The sequence below is a fragment of the Mustelus asterias genome, unplaced genomic scaffold, assembly GCF_964213995.1.
Source record: "Mustelus asterias unplaced genomic scaffold, sMusAst1.hap1.1 HAP1_SCAFFOLD_240, whole genome shotgun sequence".
Lineage (NCBI taxonomy): Eukaryota > Metazoa > Chordata > Chondrichthyes > Carcharhiniformes > Triakidae > Mustelus > Mustelus asterias.
In genome coordinates this window covers 92,063-110,076 of record NW_027590212.1, presented here as the reverse complement: position 1 = coordinate 110,076, position 18,014 = coordinate 92,063, and the positions used below count along the sequence as shown (strand labels likewise).

At 49.3% G+C, this 18,014-nt stretch overlaps 1 pseudogene across 1 annotated transcript in view; it reads right to left on the bottom strand.

Moving 5' to 3' along the window:
* Window positions 1-3,616: 3,616 nt before the first annotated feature.
* Window positions 3,617-18,014, bottom strand: part of LOC144485844 (X-ray repair cross-complementing protein 5-like) — a 34,657-nt pseudogene continuing 20,259 nt past the window's right edge. Inside the window, exons 6-11 of the transcript XR_013496199.1 lie at window positions 17,337-17,523; window positions 13,777-13,945; window positions 10,062-10,223; window positions 7,311-7,440; window positions 6,835-6,935; window positions 3,617-3,846 (exon numbers count right to left, since the gene is read on the bottom strand). The product of XR_013496199.1 is annotated as an X-ray repair cross-complementing protein 5-like (transcript). The remainder of the gene's footprint in view (window positions 3,847-6,834; window positions 6,936-7,310; window positions 7,441-10,061; window positions 10,224-13,776; window positions 13,946-17,336; window positions 17,524-18,014) is intronic.

The window sequence follows — 18,014 nt, the reverse complement described above, 5'->3', positions numbered from 1 at the left end:
CAAGGGGAGAATGTGCAGACTCCACACAGACAGTGACCCAAGCCGGGAATCGAACCCAAGTCTCTGTGAGGCAGAAGTGCTAACCACTGTGTCACCGTGGCGCCCATACGAGAGTGTCTTGAATGATGATTTAGGCAAAATAAAAGGCCTGCAAGTGAAGGTCTACGTGGACCCAGAGGTGGACCCAGGGTCTGACTCGTACCATGTGCTTTACAAGAGAATGTAGATACTGAATTGCAGTGATTGGAAGGACTGAGCATTATCCAGCCAGTTCAGTTCACGGAATGAGCAACACCTACAGTCTCCGTATTGAAACCGGAGAAGACTTTCCACACTTATGGTGATTACAAGTTAACAGCTCATTGTGCTGCCAAGTTGGATAAATATCCAATCCCAAAGATTGAAGACCTGTATGCAAAGCTGGCTGGAGGTCAGTCTTATACAAAGCTGGATATGAGTCATGGATATCAGCAACTCGAATTAGATGATGCTTCCCGAGGTTATGTCACGGTAAACACACACGTGTTCCAGTACACACGCCTGCCTTTTGGTGTGCCTTCAGCATGTGCGATTTTCCACAGGACAATGGAGAGTCTGCTGCAGGGGCTGTCACGAGTTGTGTGGACCTTGATGATGTTCTCATAACTGGATCGACAGAAGCCGAGCATTTAGCAAACTTAGAGGAGGCGCTAGAGAGATTTCAAGAGGCTGGAATCCACCTCAAGAAGGAGAAATGTACTTTTCAAGTCACTGAGGTCGCCTATCTGGGGTATTGTGTAGATGTCCAAGGATTACACCTCATGGAAGACAAGGTCAGAGCCACAAAGGAGGCACCTGCCCCCAGAAACACATCCGAGCTCGAGTCACTCTTAGGAATGGTGAATTACTGTGGGCATTTTTACTGAATTTGTTGACATTATTTTGCCCCCTTGTATATTCCGCTGAAGAAACACCAGCGTTGGTTTTGGAAGATTCCCCAGGAAGAAGCTTTCAACAGAGTAAAGCAATTGCTGCATTCTTCAATCCGACTAGAGAGGGGGCTATACTGGACCTAGTTCTGGGAAATGAGCCCGGTCAGGTCGTCAAAGTTTCGGTAGGGGAACATGTGGCAAATAGTGACCACAACTCTGTTAGCTTTAGGATAGTAATGGACAAGGATGAGTGCTGTCCTACGGGCAGGGAGCTAAATTGGGGGAAGGCTAACTATAACCGGATTAGGCAGGAATTGGTGGATGTTGATTGGGAGAGGATGTTCGAGGGTAAGTCCGCGTCTGGCATGTGGGAGTCTTTTAAGGAATTATTGATAAGGCTGCAGGATAGGCATGTGCCTGTAAAAAGGAAAGATAGGAAAGGTAGGATTCGAGAGCCGGGAATAACCAGGGAAATTGAGGATCTGATTAAAATGAAAAGGGAGGCGTACGTTAAGTCCAGGCAACTGGAAACAGATGGAGCTCTGGAGGAATACAGAGAGAGTAGGAAAGAACTCAAACGGGGAGTTAGAAGGGCAAAAAGAGGTCACGAGATGTTCTTGGCAGGCAGGATTAAGGAGAATCCTAAGGCATTCTATTCATACGTTAGGAACAAAAGAGTTGTCAGGGAGAAAATCGGACCTCTCAGGGACAAAGGAGGGGAATTATGCTTAGAACCCAAGGGAATAGGGGAGATCCTAAATGAATACTTTGCATCAGTATTCACGAAGGAGAGGGGCGTGTTAACCGGGAGTGTCTCGGAGGGAGGTGTTGACCCGTTAGAGAAAATCTCCATTACAAGAGAGGAAGTGTTAGGTTTTTTAGGGAACATTAAAACTGACAAAGCCCCAGGGCCTGATGGCATCTATCCTCGACTGCTCAGGGAGACGAGAGATGAAATTGCTGGGCCTCTGATGGAAATCTTTGTCGCTTCTTTGGACACGGGTGAGGTCCCTGAGGATTGGAGGATAGCGAATGGGGTCCCGTTGTTTAAGAAGGGTCGCAGGGATAACCCAGGAAATTATAGGCCGGTGAGCTTGACGTCCGTGGTAGGGAAGTTGTTGGAGAGGATTCTTAGAGACAGGATGTATGTGCATTTAGAACGGAACAATCTCATTAGTGACAGACAGCATGGTTTTGTAAGAGGGAGGTCGTGCCTTACAAATTTGGTGGAGTGTTTTGAGGAAGTGACAAAAACGGTTGATGAAGGAAGGGCCGTGGATGTCATCTATATGGATTTCAGTAAGGCATTTGACAAAGTCCCACATGGCAGGTTGGTTCAGAAGGTTAAGGCTCATGGGATACAAGGAGAAGTGGCTAGATGGGTGGAGAATTGGCTTGGCCATAGGAGACAGAGGGTAGTGGTCGAAGGGTCTTTTTCCGGCTGGAGGTCTGTGACCAGTGGTGTTCCGCAGGGCTCTGTACTGGGACCTCTGCTATTTGTGATATATATAAATGATTTGGAAGAAGGTGTAACTGGTGTAATCAGCAAGTTTGCGGATGACACGAAGATGGCTGGACTTGCAGATAGCGAAGAGCATTGTCGGGCAATACAGCAGGATATAGATAAGCTGGAAAATTGGGCGGAGAGGTGGCAGATGGAGTTTAAATGCGAAGTGATGCATTTTGGAAGAAATAATGTAGGGAGGAGTTATACAATAAATGGCAGAGTCATCAGGAGTATAGAAACACAAAGGCTCCTAGGTGTGCAAGTCCACAAATCCTTGAAGGTGGCAACACAGGTGGAGAAGGTGGTGAAGAAGGCATATGGTATGCTTGCCTTTATAGGATGGGGTATAGAGTATAAAAGCTGGAGTCTGATGATGCAGCTGTATAGAACGCTGGTTAGGCCACATTTGGAGTACTGCGTCCAGTTTTGGTCGCCGCACTACCAGAAGGACGTGGAGGTGTTAGAGAGAGTGCAGAGAAGGTTTACCAGGATGTTGCCTGGTATGGAGGGTCTTAGCTATGAGGAGAGATTGAGTAAACTGGGGTTGTTCTCCCTGGAAAGACGGAGAATGAGGGGAGATTTAATAGAGGTGTACAAGATTATGAAGGGGATAGATAGGGTGAACGGTGGGAAGCTTTTTCCCAGATCAGAAGTGACGTTCACGAGGGGTCACGGGCTCAAGGTGAGAGGGGCGAAGTATAACTCAGATATTAGAGGGATGTTTTTTACACAGAGGGTGGTGGGGGCCTGGAATGCGCTGCCAAGTAGGGTGGTGGAGGCAGGCACGCTGACATCGTTTAAGACTTACCTGGATAGTCACATGAGCAGCCTGGGAATGGAGGGATACAAACGATTGGTCTAGTTGGACCAAGGAGCGGCACAGGCTTGGAGGGCCGAAGGGCCTGTTTCCTGTGCTGTACTGTTCTTTGTTCTTTGATAAACTGCGGTGTTGAGTTAATAGTGCTTGCTTTGTTTAACTCTAAAATACAATAAAGTTTGTTTTTATTTGAAAAAGTTGAAATCTAGTGACGTAGTTCTGTCAGGTAATTATGGTCAGTTAATTCTCTATAAATGTTCCTAACAGGGTTGTAATAAATTACAGCGGCCACTACACTTCACTGACTGTAGTGTTTTACAATGTCCTGAGGAAAGGCGCTGAAGAAATGCAATTCTTTGTTTCTTTTGGCGACCAGCTGGTTCAGTTCTGAGAGAATTGAGCAGAGATTTCCGTGTCCGTGTGGCTCACTTGTATCCCACGCGGAGCATTTACTGACACAACATTTAATTTGCTCCCCTTGCCGCAGTACTCACTGAGCTTCCTCTTCTGTTGGCTCTTTGCACCTGGGTTATAGCCCGGGGGATAAACCAGCTCCAGGAACTCCTCTGCCAGCTGTCCGATTCTCCTGTCCATAACATCATTCTTTGGCACTGTGTGGGGAAAAGACGATTTCCCCTATTACGCTCCTCTATCAAAGTCATTTATTCGCACCTCTCCAGCTTCCTCTCTTCCCCCGCCCCGGCTTCTCCCCCCACGCTCCCTCCAGCCCCCGCGTCCCCACCCCCACCCGCCACGGCTCTCCCTCTCCAACCCCCCTTCTCCACCTCTCTACCTTTCCTCCTCCCCCCCCAGCACCCCATCTCCCCTCTGGCTCCCCCTCTCTCCCCCAGCTCCCCCTCTGCCCCCCAGCTCCCCCTCTCTGCCCCCAGCTCAGAATCACAGAATCCTCCAGTGCAGAAGAGGCCCTTCGGCCCACCAAATCTGCACTGATGCATGAAATGCCCTGACCTGCCCACCTAATCCCATTTACCAGCACTTGGCCCATAGCCTTGAATGTTATGACGTGCCAAGTGCTCATCCAGGTACTTTTTAAAGGATGTGAGGCATCCCGCCTCCACCACCCTCCCAGGCAGCGCATTCCAGACCCTCACCACCCTCTGGGTAAAAACCTTTTTCCTCAAATCCCCCTTAAACCTCCCACCCCTCACTTTTAACTTGTGTCCCCTCGTAACTGACCCTTCAACTCAGGGCAACAGCTGCTCCCTATCCATCCTGTCCATGTCCCTCATAATCTTGAACACCTCGATCAGGTCGCCCCTCAGTCTTCTCCGCTCCAGAGAAAACAACGCAAGCCAATCCAATCTCTCTTCATAACTTAAATGTTCCGTCCCAGGCAGCATCCTGGTGAATCTCCTCTCCACCCCCTCCAGTGTGTTCACATCCTTCCTATAATGTGGCGACCAGAACCGCACACAGTGCTCCAGCTGTGGCCTCACCAAAGTTCTATACAACTCCATCATGACCTCTCTGCTTTGTGATCTATACCCCGATTGATAAAGGCGAGTGTGCCATATGCCTTTTTCACCACCCTATTAACCTGCCTTTCCACCTTCAGAGATCTATGGACAAACACGCCAAGGTCCCTTTGTTCTTCGGAACTTCCCAGTGTCAGACATTTCACAGTATACTTCCACCCTCTCCCCACCCCCACTCCCCATCTCCACCCCCACCTCTCCACCCCAATTCTCCCTCCCCCCAGCTCCCCCTCTCCAACCCTAGGTCACCCCCTCTCCCCCCCCTCCCCCCACCCCCAGCTCCCCCTCTCTCCCGCCCCAGCTCCCCCTCTTCCCCCCCGCCAGCTACCCCCCCAGCTCTCCCCGCCCCAGCTCCCCCTCTCCCCCCCGCCAAGCTCCCCCTCTACCCCCCCCAGCTCCCCCTCTCCTCTCCCCCCCAAGCTAACCCTCTCTTCCCCAGCACCCCCTCTCTCTTCCCTAGCACCCCCTCTCTCTTCCCCAGCACCCCCTCTCTCCTCCCCAGCACCCCCTCTCTCTCTTCCCCAGCACCCCCTCTCTCTTCCCCAGCACCCCCTCTCTCTTCCCCAGCACCCCCTCTCTCTCTTCCCCAGCACCCCCTCTCTCTTCCCCAGCACCCCCTCTCTCTTCCCCAGCAGCCCCTCTCTCTTCCCCAGCACCCCCTCTCTCTTCCCCAGCACCCCCTCTCTCTTCCCCAGCACCCCCTATCTCTTCCCCAGCACCCCCTCTCTCTTCCCCAGCACCCACTCTCTCTCTTCCCCAGCACCCCCTCTCTCTCTTGCCCAGCACCCACTCTCTCTCTACCCCAGCACCCCCTCTCTCTTCCCCAGCACCCCCTCTCTCTCTTCCCCAGCACCCACCCTCTCTCTTCCCCAGCACCCCCTCTCTCTTCCCCAGCACCCCCTGTCTCTTCCCCCAGCACCCCCTCTCTCTCTTCCCCAGCACCCCCTCTCTCTCGCCCCCACTCCCCTCAGCTGCCCTTCTCCAACACGGTAAGAAGTTTAACAACACCAGGTTAAAGTCCAACAAGTTTATTTGGTAGCAAATGCCACTCGCTTTCGGAGCGCTGCCCCTTCGTCAGCTGGAGCTCAACACCCCCAGCTCCCCCTCCCCGCCAGCTCCCCCTTTCCCTGCCAGCTCCCCCTCTCCCCCCAGCTCCCCCTCTCTCCCCCCTATCTGCTCCTCCCCCCAGCTCTGCCCAGCTCTGCACCGCCGCCCCCCCCCCCCCGCCCCGCCCCGCCCCGAGCTCCCTCTTATTAACAGTGGAGGAATAATACAGCAGCTGGTCTTTTTCCTTCAGCAAGTTTATTCTACATGCAGCTCAGTACAGATACAAGCTCCTCTGATTCCCCCACAGTATCTGTTCCTGCTGTGTCCATTTATACTCTTTCAGAGGTTGAGTCAATAACCATCGCCTGTCTTCAATAAGGCAATTACTGTAATTGCCACAGTATGCATTTGCTGATACACTGACTCTCCTCTCCGCATCCCCCAGCTCCCCCACCCTAACCCCCCCCCCACTTTGCCATATTTCTCCCCTCTTCATGCCCCCAGCAACCCCTCTCTGCCCCCCAGGGAGCATTACAACTGGATTCAACAATTACCCAATATTCATACCTGCCCCGGGGCCCTGAATCCAATGGGAAATATTCCCGATATACTGCTCTGTTACAGACTACGTGTGAAAGCTGGGCTTTTTTAGTCTTTACAATCACTATCTTATCATAATCACTATCATTCCTTATCATAATCAAGGACCCCACGCACCTCGGACATTCTCTCTTCCACCTTCTTCTGTCGGGAAAAAGTCTGAGGTCACGTACCAACCGACTCAAGAACAGCTTCTTCCCTGCTGCTGTCAGACTTTTGAATGGACCGACCTCGCATTAAGTTGATCTTTCTCTCCACCCTAGCTATGACTGTAACACTACATTCTGCACTCTCTCCTTTCCTTCTCTATGAATGGTATGCTTTGTCTGTATAGTGCGCAAGAAACAATACTTTTCACTGTATGTTAATACATGTGACAATAATAAATCAAATCAAATCAAATTAATTCCTTTTGCTGCTGGGCAGTGGGTACGAGCTGTACAGCAGGATACTCACGTGTCAAATCTTCAACTTCTTCCGGTTCCTTCAAATCGAGGGCCAGTGCCTCCAGATTACGGAAATGCCGCTGAATAACCGGATTCTCAAAGCTCTCAGGCCTAATCCAGAGGGATAGAAATGGTCACCATTTTATTTTAAGGAGAATTTGCAGAAATTTCCTGTTCATCTGCACAGGGGAAATCATAGAAATCCTACAGTGCAGGAGGAGGCCATTCAGCCCATCGAGTCTGCACCGACAACAATCCCACCCCAGGTCCTATCCCCGTAACCCAATGTATTTACCCCGCTAGTCCCTCTAATCTACACATCTGGGTCACTGAGGGGCAATTTAGCACGGCCAATCCCGCACACCTTTCAGACTGTGGGAGGAACCCGGAGGAAACCCATGCAGACACGGGGAGAACGTGCAGACTCTCCGCACAGACAGTGATCCCCTAAAGGCGCAGAAAGTATCGCTGGAACCTCCGACTGACCTGTATTTAAACCGGAGCTTCTGCACCACTGATTTCATCTTCTCGATCTGATCCTCGCTGGCCACTCGCTTCTCCGTAAAGCCGATCTTCCTGACATCGTCGGCGTAAGGCAAATAAATCAGGTGGAATCCTGATGGGAAAACAATACTTTTTGTTTTGTTTGTACCAGGAATCGGTGAGCATTTCACACGCCCACTCTGCCCGACTCAGGAGTTGCGTTTGATGGGATGACCTGGGATGAACATTCGCGTTTTTGCAGAAATCAGGTCAAAGCTACGACTAGTAAAGTTTTAAAGTTTAAAGTTTCAAAGTTTATTTTATTAGTGTCACAAGTAGGTTTACATTAACACTGCAATGAAGTTACTGTGAAAATCCCCTAGTCGCCACACTCCTGTTCGGGTACACTGAGGGAGAATTTAGCACGGCCAATCCACCCTAACCCGCACGTCTTTCAGACTGTGGGAGGAAACCGGAGCACCCGGAGGAAACCCACGCAGACACGGGGAGAACGTGCAGACTCCGCACAGACAGTGACCCAAGCTGGAAATTGACCCAGGTCCCTGGGTGCGTGTGTGAGTGGGGATTGCAGCTCCGTGGGGTGTTTGGATTCTTCGCGTACTTTAATGCTTTTCAGACGTGACAGAAAACTGCGGTCCCCACATCCCTCGGAGATGGATGTTAACGACCCTGTTTTGAAGAGCAGCAGGGGAGTTTTCCCTGGTGTCTCGGCCAGTATTCATCCCTCAATCAACATCGCTTAAAAAACTCTGCCTATCGTCAGGTTACTGTTCCCAGGGAGGAAACCACAAGTGAAGACCCACGTCTAAAATCACTGCACTGCCAATGTAATGCAGGACTACAGCGATGGTAAATGATTCATTGAATGACACTGCATAGAAGCCATTCAGCCCATCATGGCTATACTGGCTCTTTGAAAGAGCTTATCCAATGCGTCTCAAGAGCCTTCTCTTTCCCCCAGCCCTGCAATCTTTTCTCCTTTATAGATTGGATCAATTTCCTCTCAGCAGTTATTATGTAATCTTCAATTTTCATCCACCCACTGTAACATGTATCCGCTGTAACTCTGAACTATAGAAATCTGAAGTTAGTTCATCTGAGTCCAAGCCCAGGCTGTGGTGCTATCTTTCTCTTACGTTGATCTTTCTCTACACCCCGAGCTGTGACTGTAACACTACATTCTGCACTCTCTCCTTTCCTTCTCTATGAACGGTATGTTTTGTCTGTATAGCGCGCAAGAAACAATACTTTTTACTGTATACTAATAAACGTGACAATAATAAATCAAATCAAATATCTGGTTTCAGTTCCTCTCTGCATTGGAGCTGCACACAATCAGCCAGGCTCCACTGTGTGTATATATGTGTGTGTACGTGCGGTGTGCGCGTACGTGTGTTGCGCGCGTGTACGTGTGGTGCGCTTGCACGTGTGGTGTGCGCGCGCACGTGTGGTGTGCGCACACGTGTGGTGCGCGCGTACGTGTGGTGTGCGCACATGTGTGGTGTGCGCTTGTACGTGTGGTGTGCGCTTGTACGTGTGGTGCGCGCTTGTACGTGTGGTGCGCGCTTGTACGTGTGGTGTGCGCGCATACGTGTGGTGTGCACGTACGTGTGGTGCGCGTGTATGTGTGGTGCGTGTGCGTACGTGTGGTCGTGTGTGTACGTGTGGTGCGTGCATGTACGTGTGGTGCGTGCATGTACGTGTGGTGCGTGCATACGTATGGTGCGCGTATACGTGTGGTGCGTGTGTACGTGTGGTGTGTGCGTGTGTGTGTGGTGCGCGTGTACATGTGCTGTGTGCGTGTACGTGTGGTGTGTGTGTGTACGTGTGGTGCACGCGTACGTGTGGTGTGTGCGTGTACGTGTGGTGTGTGCGTGTACGTGTGGTGTGTGTGTACGTGTGGTGCACGCGTACGTGTGGTGTGCGCGTATGTGGTGCGCGCTTGTACGTGTGGTGCGTGCTTGTACGTGTGGTGTGCGCACGTACGTGTGGTGCGCGCGCGTACATGTGGTGTGCGCGCGTACGTGTGGTGTGCGCGCGTACGTGTGGTGTGCGCGCGTATGTGTGGTGTGTGCGTGTACGTGTGGTGCGTGTGTATACGTGTGGTGCGTGCGTGTACGTGTGGTGTGTCTGTGTACATGTGGTGCGTGTGTGTATCTGAGATGTGTGTAAATGTGTGCTATGTGTGTACGTGTGGTGTGTGTACGTGTGGTGTGTGAACATGTGATGTGTGTACATGTGATGTGTGTACGTGTGGTGTCTGTACGTGTGGTGTGTGTACATGTGATGTGTGTACATGTGATGTGTGTACGTGTGGTGTGTGTACGTGTGGTGTGTATACGTGTGGTGTGTGTACATGAGATGTGTGTACATGATGTGTGTACGTGTGGTGTGTGTACATGTGATGTGTGTACATGTGATGTGTGTACGTGTGATGTACGTACGTGTGGTGTGTATACGTGTGGTGTGTATACGTGTGGTGTGTATATGTGTGGTGTGTATATGTGTGGTATGTGGTGTGTGTGTGGGGAAGGTGAGTGGGGGTAGGATAGGCAACAGCTACGATGCCCTCCATAGACAAATAGTGTGTGAATAATTATCATATGTGGTCAGGCAGAAAAGGTGCCGGGGATTCTGTGGCACTGGTGTGACCATAACTCAGTCAGAAAGGAGAGACAAATCAAGTGTACTCACCCAGTCAGTGAGCGATCCGAGAGAGACAGTGTCACTGACCTGGAGGGATGGTCTGCACTTTCTGATCATCCAGCGCCTCCTCCTGTGGGACCAACGCCACAAATCGGGGTGGGGTGTTCCTCCGGGGAGTGTAGCGGCAAACAGCATACACGTCCTTCTCCAGGCACTTGGTGAGCAGTGCGCTGAATAAAGTGGTGCTTCCTGTTGGGAATGTGAAACATAAACACAGCTCAGAACAATAAGCACCTGGCACCAGGGCTGGCCCAAAGGCTGCTGGAAAGGACCAGGGGGGCTGACCTCTCTGAGCTGCTTAGCAAGCGGCGACGATAAAGTCAAATTGTTACTTCATCCCCTATAACACGATAGAATTCTTCATCAAGGTGGACAGTGAGGGAGTTGATTTTGAGACTAGGGTCCTGAATCTTAATAAAGGAAACTACGATGAATATGAGGCACAAGTTGGCTTTGATAGATTGGGAAATGTTATTTAAGGGGACGATGGTGGATCGGCAACGGCAAACATTCAAAGAATGATTATTTAATCCAGTCTGGCACAAAAATAAAACTGGAAAGGTGGCCAAACCAAGGCTTACAAGGGAAATTAGAGATAGTTAAAGGTCCAAGGGAGAGGCATACAAATGATCCAGAAAAACTGTAGACCTGAGGATTGGGACAGTTTATAATTCAGCAAAGGGACTAATTAATAAGGGGAAAATGGAGTACGGGAGTAAGCTCGTGGGAAACATAAACATTGACCGTAAAAGTTTAGAAACATAGAATCCTACAGTACAGAAAGAGGCCATTCGGCCCATCGAGTCTGCACCGACCACAATCCCACCCAGGCCCTACCCCCATATCCCTACATATATACCCACTTATCCCTCTAACCGACACATCTCACGACACTAAGGGGCAATTTTTAGCATGGCCAATCAACCTAACCGGCACATCTTTGGACTGTGGGAGGAAACCGGAGCACCCGGAGGAAACCCACGCAGACACGAGGAGAATGTGCAGACTCCACACAGACAGTGACCCAAGCCGGGAATCGAATCCAGGCCCCTGGAGCTATGAAGCAGCAGTGTTAACCACTGTGCTACCGTGCCATCCAACTTCTATTAGGTGTGTGAGGTGAAAAAGATTGTTAACGACAAACTAGGTCCTTTACAGTCAGAAACAGGGGAATTTATAATGGGGAACAAAGAAATGGCTGACCAACTAAATACATACTCTGGTTCTGTCTTCACAAAGGAGGACACAAATAACGTACCAGAAAAGTTGGGGAACACAGGGTCTAGGGAGAGGGAGGAACTGAAGGAAATTAATATTAGTAGAGAAATGGTTTGGGGAAATTGAGATTGAAGGCTGATAAATCCCCAGGGCCCGATAATCTACACCCCGGAGTACTTAAGGAAATGGTCTGAGAAATAGTGGGTATATTGGTATTCATCTTCCGAGGTTCTATAGCCTTTGGGACAGTTCCTATGGATTGGAGGGTAGCTAATGTAACCCCACTATTTAAAAAGGGAGGCAGAGAGAGAACAGGGAATTATAGACCAGTCAGCCTGACGTCGGTAGTGGGGGAGGATTTAATAGCAGAGCACTTGGTAAACAGCGGCTGGACAGGACAGAGTCAGATGGATTTACACGAGGGGAATCATGCTTGACAAATCTACTGGAATTCTTCAAGGATGTAACTAGTAGAGTTGATGAGGGGCAGCCAGTGGATGTGGTTTATTTGGACTTTCAGATAAGGTCCCACATAAGAGATCAGTGTGTGAAATTAAAGTGCATGGGATTGGGTAGTGTATTGAGATGGATAGAAAACTGGTTGGCAGGCAGGAAACAAAGAGTAGGAAATAAACAGGTATTTTTCCAAATGGCAGGCAGTGATTAGTGGGGTACCGCTGGGATCAGTGCTGGGGCCCCAGCTATTCACTACATATAAATTAATGATTTAGACGAGGGAACTAAATGTAATATCTCCAAATCTGCAGATGACACAAAGCTGGGTGAGCTGTGAGGAAGATGGAGAGATGCTTCAGTGTGATGTGGACAAGTTGAGTGAGTGGGCAAATGAACAGCAGATGCAGTATAATTTGGAGAAATGTGAGATTATTCACTTTGGTAGCAAAAACGGAAGGCAGATTACTCTCTGAAAGGCCATAAATTAGGAGAAAGGAATGTGAAATGAGACCTGGGTGTCCTCATGCACCAGTCGCTGAAGTGAAGCATTCAGGTGCAGCAGGCGGTGAAAAAGGCAAATGGAATGTTGGCCTTCATAGCGAGAGGATTTGAGTACGGGGCAGGGGTGTCTGGTTGCATATATATGGGGCCTTGGTGGGACCACACCTGGAATATTGTGTGCAGCTTTTGTCTCCTTTTCTGAGGAAGGACGTTCTTGCTGTAGAGCGGAGGTTTACCAGGCTGATTCCTTGGATGGCGGGACTGACTCCCAAGGTGAGATTGAGTCGGTTAGGATTATATTCACCAGAGTTCAGAAGAATGAGGCGGGGGGAATCTCATAGAAACCCGTGTCTACGTGGGTTTCCTCCGGGTGCTCCGGTTTCCTCCCATAATCTGAAAGACGTGCTGGTTAGGTGCATTGGCCATGCTAAATTCTCCCTCGGTGTACCCAAACAGGCGCCAGAGTGTGGCAACTCAGGGATTTTCACAGTAACTTCATTGCAGTGTTAATGTAATTGTGACACAAATAAATAAACTTGAATTTCTAACAAGACGAGACAATGTAGATGCAGGAAGGATGTTCCCCAATGGCGGGGGGTTGGGGCGGCGTACAGAACCAGGGATCACAATTTAAGAATACAGGCTAAACCATTTAGGACAGAGATGAGGAAAAATGTCTTCACCCAGAGGGTGGTGAATATGTGGAATTTGCTACCACAGAAAGTAATTGAGGCCAAAATATTGAATGTATTCAAGAAGCAGTTAGATATAGCACTTGGTTGGGGCGAAGAGGATCAAAAGATATGGGGGGGAAGATGGGAACAGAATATCGAGTTGGATGATCAGCCATGATCATAATGAATGATGGAGCAGACTCGAAGGGCTGAATGGCCTCCTCCTGCTCCTATTTTCTATGTTTCTAACCAGGGTAATAGGATTCAGCACCTGACTCCTCGATTCAAAGTGTGAGAAATCTTTGGCGTGATCTATGATCCAGAGCAGTGGAGAGAACACATTAACGCATTCAGTATGTAACCGCATGCTGTAATGAGAGGAAGTGGACCAGGTACAATGAGCTCAAATTCATCTTCTCATCTCTTAAGATATAATAATGCTCAGGTAGCATCAAACAATCAGTGATACAGCTCCCAAGGATAGGGGATACTCTTCAGGGTATTCTAGGATAGTTATATTCTATGCAGGGTTTTCTAGCGTAATTATATTCTATACAGGGTATTCTAGGGTAGGGGGATTCTAGAGGAGGGGTATTCTATCCGATAACATATTTGCATCTGCTCGATATTACGGCTGCATTGTAAATATATAAAATGTCACTCTCTCTCTCTCCAGTAGGATTCCTTCATGCTGGAACATTAGCTCCTAACGTTTTAACACTTCTCGCTGCCACTGCAGGGTTTCCCATCATTATCTGCATGAATCTGTCTTGTGAACCATCAGCTAACTGAGGAGAAGGGGGATGAAGTTTGGACCCTGTGCTCTATAAATACCCTGGGTAGAGCCATGCCCACTTGGCCAAAGGGCAGCAGTAACAGCGGCTGAGGGTTACCTGTTATCAGCGTCTCATCTGGGTAAATGAACTGTGGGGATCTGATGTGGTGGTGCTTCGTTAGGAGTGACAATGGCTTGAAACCAATGAGAACCAAGCCTGGGCCATCAAATCTCTTCAATTCCTCGGTTTCCTCTTTCTCCAGAACAATCTGCCTCTGTCCATAAACCTGGGAACCAAAAAGAACAAGAACAGGCTTAAATTATATGAAAGAGCAACATCTTTCGAGGTACTCGCCCGCTGACCCTCCCAAAGCCTGTCCACCATCTACAAGGCACAAGTCAGGAGTGATGGAGTACTCTCCACTTGCAGCTCCAGCAACACTCATGAAGCTTGACACCATCCAGGACAAAACAACCGCTTGACTGGCACTCCTCCTACAAGCATTCACTTCCTCCACCACGGACACATTGGCAGCCGTGTGTACCATCGATAAGATGCACTGCAGGAACTGACCAAGGTTCCTTCAATAGCTCCTTCCAAACCCACAACTACTTCCAACTAGAGGGGCCAGGGCAGCAGATACCTGGGAAGACCATCACCTACAAGTTCCCCTCCAAGCCACTCACTATCCTGACTTGGAAATATATTGGCTGTTCCTTCACTGTCGCTGGGTCAAAATCCCTGAACTCCCTCCCTAACAGCACAGTGGGTGTACCTACACCACATGCACTGTCGCGTTTCAAGAAGGAAGCTCACCACCACCTTCTCAAGGGCAACTAGGGATGGGCAATCATAGAATCCCTGCAGTGCAGGAGGAGGCCATTCAGCCCATTGAGTTTGTACCGACCACAATCCCACCCAGCCCCTATCCCTGTAGTCCCATGTATCTATCCTGATAGTGCCCCTGACACTAAGGAGCAATTTATCATGGCCAATCAACCTAACCCGCACATCTTTGGAGTGTGGGAGGAAACCGGAGCACCCGGAGGAAACCCACGCAGACACCGGGAGAACGTGCAGACTCCACACAGACAGTGACCCAAGCCGGGAATCAAACCCGGGTCCCTGGCGCTGTGAGGCACCAGTGCTAACCTCCGTGCCGCCCTAACGGTCCTCTTCTGGATTAGGTCACACTGTGTGATATGAGCGATCACCGTCATGAGTAACACAGCCTCTGTGTTATTTTGTTAAATAACACAGAGGCTCAAGCACGCTCTGTTCATTAGGCTGGACATATTTTGTGGAATAATCCATCAATATAGATGGTCATGTAACCACATCAAGCAGATAAACTCAATGAAGCGAAAGCAAAATACTATGGACGCTGGAAATCTGAAATAAAAACAGAGAATGCTGGAAAAGCTCAGCAGGTGCACGGAGAGAGAAGCAGAGTTAACATTTCGGGTCCGTATGCCTCTTCTTCAAAGAGCTAATCCAGTGAAGGTCTGACTGAAAAATGGAAAGTTAATCTCGGTATAAAAAGAGCAAAGGGATGGAAGCCTCTTCCCACTGGCTGTCTGGATTACGATGGTACAAAATATTCAGGACATTGGAAGAAGGGTGATGCGTATCCCAGAAACGGGGCGGCACGGTGACACAGTGGTTAGCACTGCTGCTTCACAGCGCCAGGGACCCGAGTTCGATTCCCGGCTTGGGTCACTGTCTGTGTGGAGTCAGCACGTTCTCCCCCGTGTCTGCGTGGGTTTCCTCCGGGTGTTCCTGTTTCCTTGCACAGTCCGAATGACGTGCTGGTTAGGGTGCATTGGCCGTGCTAAATTCTCCCTAAGTGTTACCCGAACAGGCGCCGGAGTGTGGCGACTAGGGGATTTTCACAGTAACTTCACTGCAGTGTTAATGTAAGCCTTACTTGTGACACTAATAAATAAACTTTTAACTTTAAACAGGTAACCAGTTAAAGACAGAGCAGAAAATAAAAATGATACCTCGTACTGATCCTTATTTTAAAATAAAAAAGCAAGTTACAGGGAGGGAATCAGTTTGTGGAAGAAAGGGATGGAGAGAGTCAAATGTAAGTAGAAAGATTCCTACATTACAGCAGTGGCTAAACTTCGAAACCAATGCTGAACAAGGAGACAGGTTGTCGAAGTTTTTTGTCTTGCACTCATCAGGACAAACCCCAGAAGGTCAAATTTCAAACAATTGTGACAATTTATACCACAGGAGAAAAGGGTGTTGATTGGTTGACAAGTCGACTCTGATTGGCCGAGGTCTTGCCATGGAGAAAGCAATGGGGAGCTATAGGCTCCTCAAGCTGCCAGATAATTCAAAACAGGTGCAAGGCTTGGGCATATTCCTTTTGTCTGCAGGAAAGTTCAGAAGTACTTCATTGGCTGTGAAGTGCTTTGGGCCATCTTGAAGTTGTGGAAGGCGCTATTTTAATTAATACAAGTTCTTTTTCTCTTTATTTACTCATCTCATTACCATTCTATCTTTGCCTTGCACCATTATCTCTTCTGTTATTTAATCTCTGCTGCCTCCCCTTTCACTCTTTCCAGCCCTCCATGCATACCTTCCTTCTGTACCTGTTTGAACCCTGTGGCATGTCTAACGTGGGCTAGTTGTAAAGAAAAGTCATCGACCTAAAACATTAACTCTTGTTTCTCTCTGTACAGTACGCACAAGGGATACAATAACAGGGGAGTTCTGTTCCTGGATGAGTAATTCAGAGGTTTTGACTAATGATAGAATCATTAGAATACCTACAGTGCAGAAGGAGGCCGTTCAGCCCATCAAGTCTGCACCGACCACAATCCCACCCAGGCCCTGTCCTCATAAACCTATGCATCTACCCGAGCTAGTCCCCCTGATACTAAAGGGGCAATTTAGCATGGCCAATCCACCTAAACCGCACATCTTTGGACTGTGGCAGGAAACCGGAGCACCCGGAGGAAACCCACGCAGACACGGGGAGAACGTGGAAACTCCAGATAGACAGTGACCCAAACCAGGAATCGAACCCGGGTCCCTGGTGCTGTGAGTCAGCAGTGCTAACCTACTGTGCCACCGTGCCGTCGATCTAGAGGCACGAGTTCAAACCACACCACAGCAACTGGGGGAGAAAAAGAGAAGATGCTGGAAAATCTCAGCAGGTTTGGCAGCATCTGTGAATAGAGAAAAGAGCCAATGTTTCGAGTCTGGATGACCCTTCGCCAGAGCTGTATAATAAAGGGGAAATTAGTCTGTGATCATGAAATTACCCGATTGTTGTAAAAACCCATCTGGTTCATTAATGCTCTTTAGAGAAGGAAATCTGCCGTCCTTACCCGGTCTGGCCTGTCTGAGGATCCAGAACCGCATGGCTGACTCTCAACTACCCTCTGATTGACTTAGAAAGCCACTCAGTTGTGTCAAAAGTCATGATGAAACTGCACTGTGGATGTGCCTTCACATCGCAGAGTGCAGCAGTTTTAGAAAACGCCCCATCATCGCCTTCTCGAGGGCAATTAGGGATGCACAATAACTCACATCTCGTTCATGAATTAAGAAAGAGCATTTTCTGTTTGTATTTCAGATTACCAGCATCCGCAGTGTTTTGCCTTTGGTCAGGCAGGAGTTGACGTTTTAATTCAGCACGGTATAGGTTCACCGTCCTTTACCTGGGCCTTCTTGGTGTCGCTGGGCAGGAGCAGACTGCCCGTCTCCCCGTTAAACCAGCGGGTTTTGGTTTTGACGGGCTTGTTGCTTTCTCGGTACAGGCGGATGGCACTGGGTTTCCTGGCACTCCGCACGAGATTGTAAACTCCGACTGAAAGTTCCACGCCTTCTCCCAGCTTCAGGTTCAGCCTGGCCAAAACAAAACACAAAAAAAACAGGACATCAAATACAAGCGGCACCGGAACAAAGAGTTTAACAGGGGCTGAAACTCAAAGACATTCTGATGCACGTTAAGCGGTTGAAGAAGGCGGCAGTTTAGGGATGGGGGGCGGTGGGGTTTAAGCCAAGGTCCTGACGACTTGGTCAGTTGGATGTAAAAGATCCCACAGCACCACATGGAGGATGGCACGGTGGCACAGTGGTTAGCACTGCTGCTTCACAGCGCCAGGGACCCGGGTTCGATTCCCGGCTCGGGTCACTGTGTGGTGTTTACACATTCTCCCCGTGTCTGCGTGGGTTTCCTCCGGGTGCTCCAGTTTCCTCCCACATTCTGAAAGATGTGCTGGTTAGGGTGCATTGACCCGAACAGGCGCCGGACTGTGGCAAATAGGGGAATTTCACAGTAACTTCATTGCAGTGTGAATGTCAGCCTTACTTGTGACTAATAAATAAACTTTACT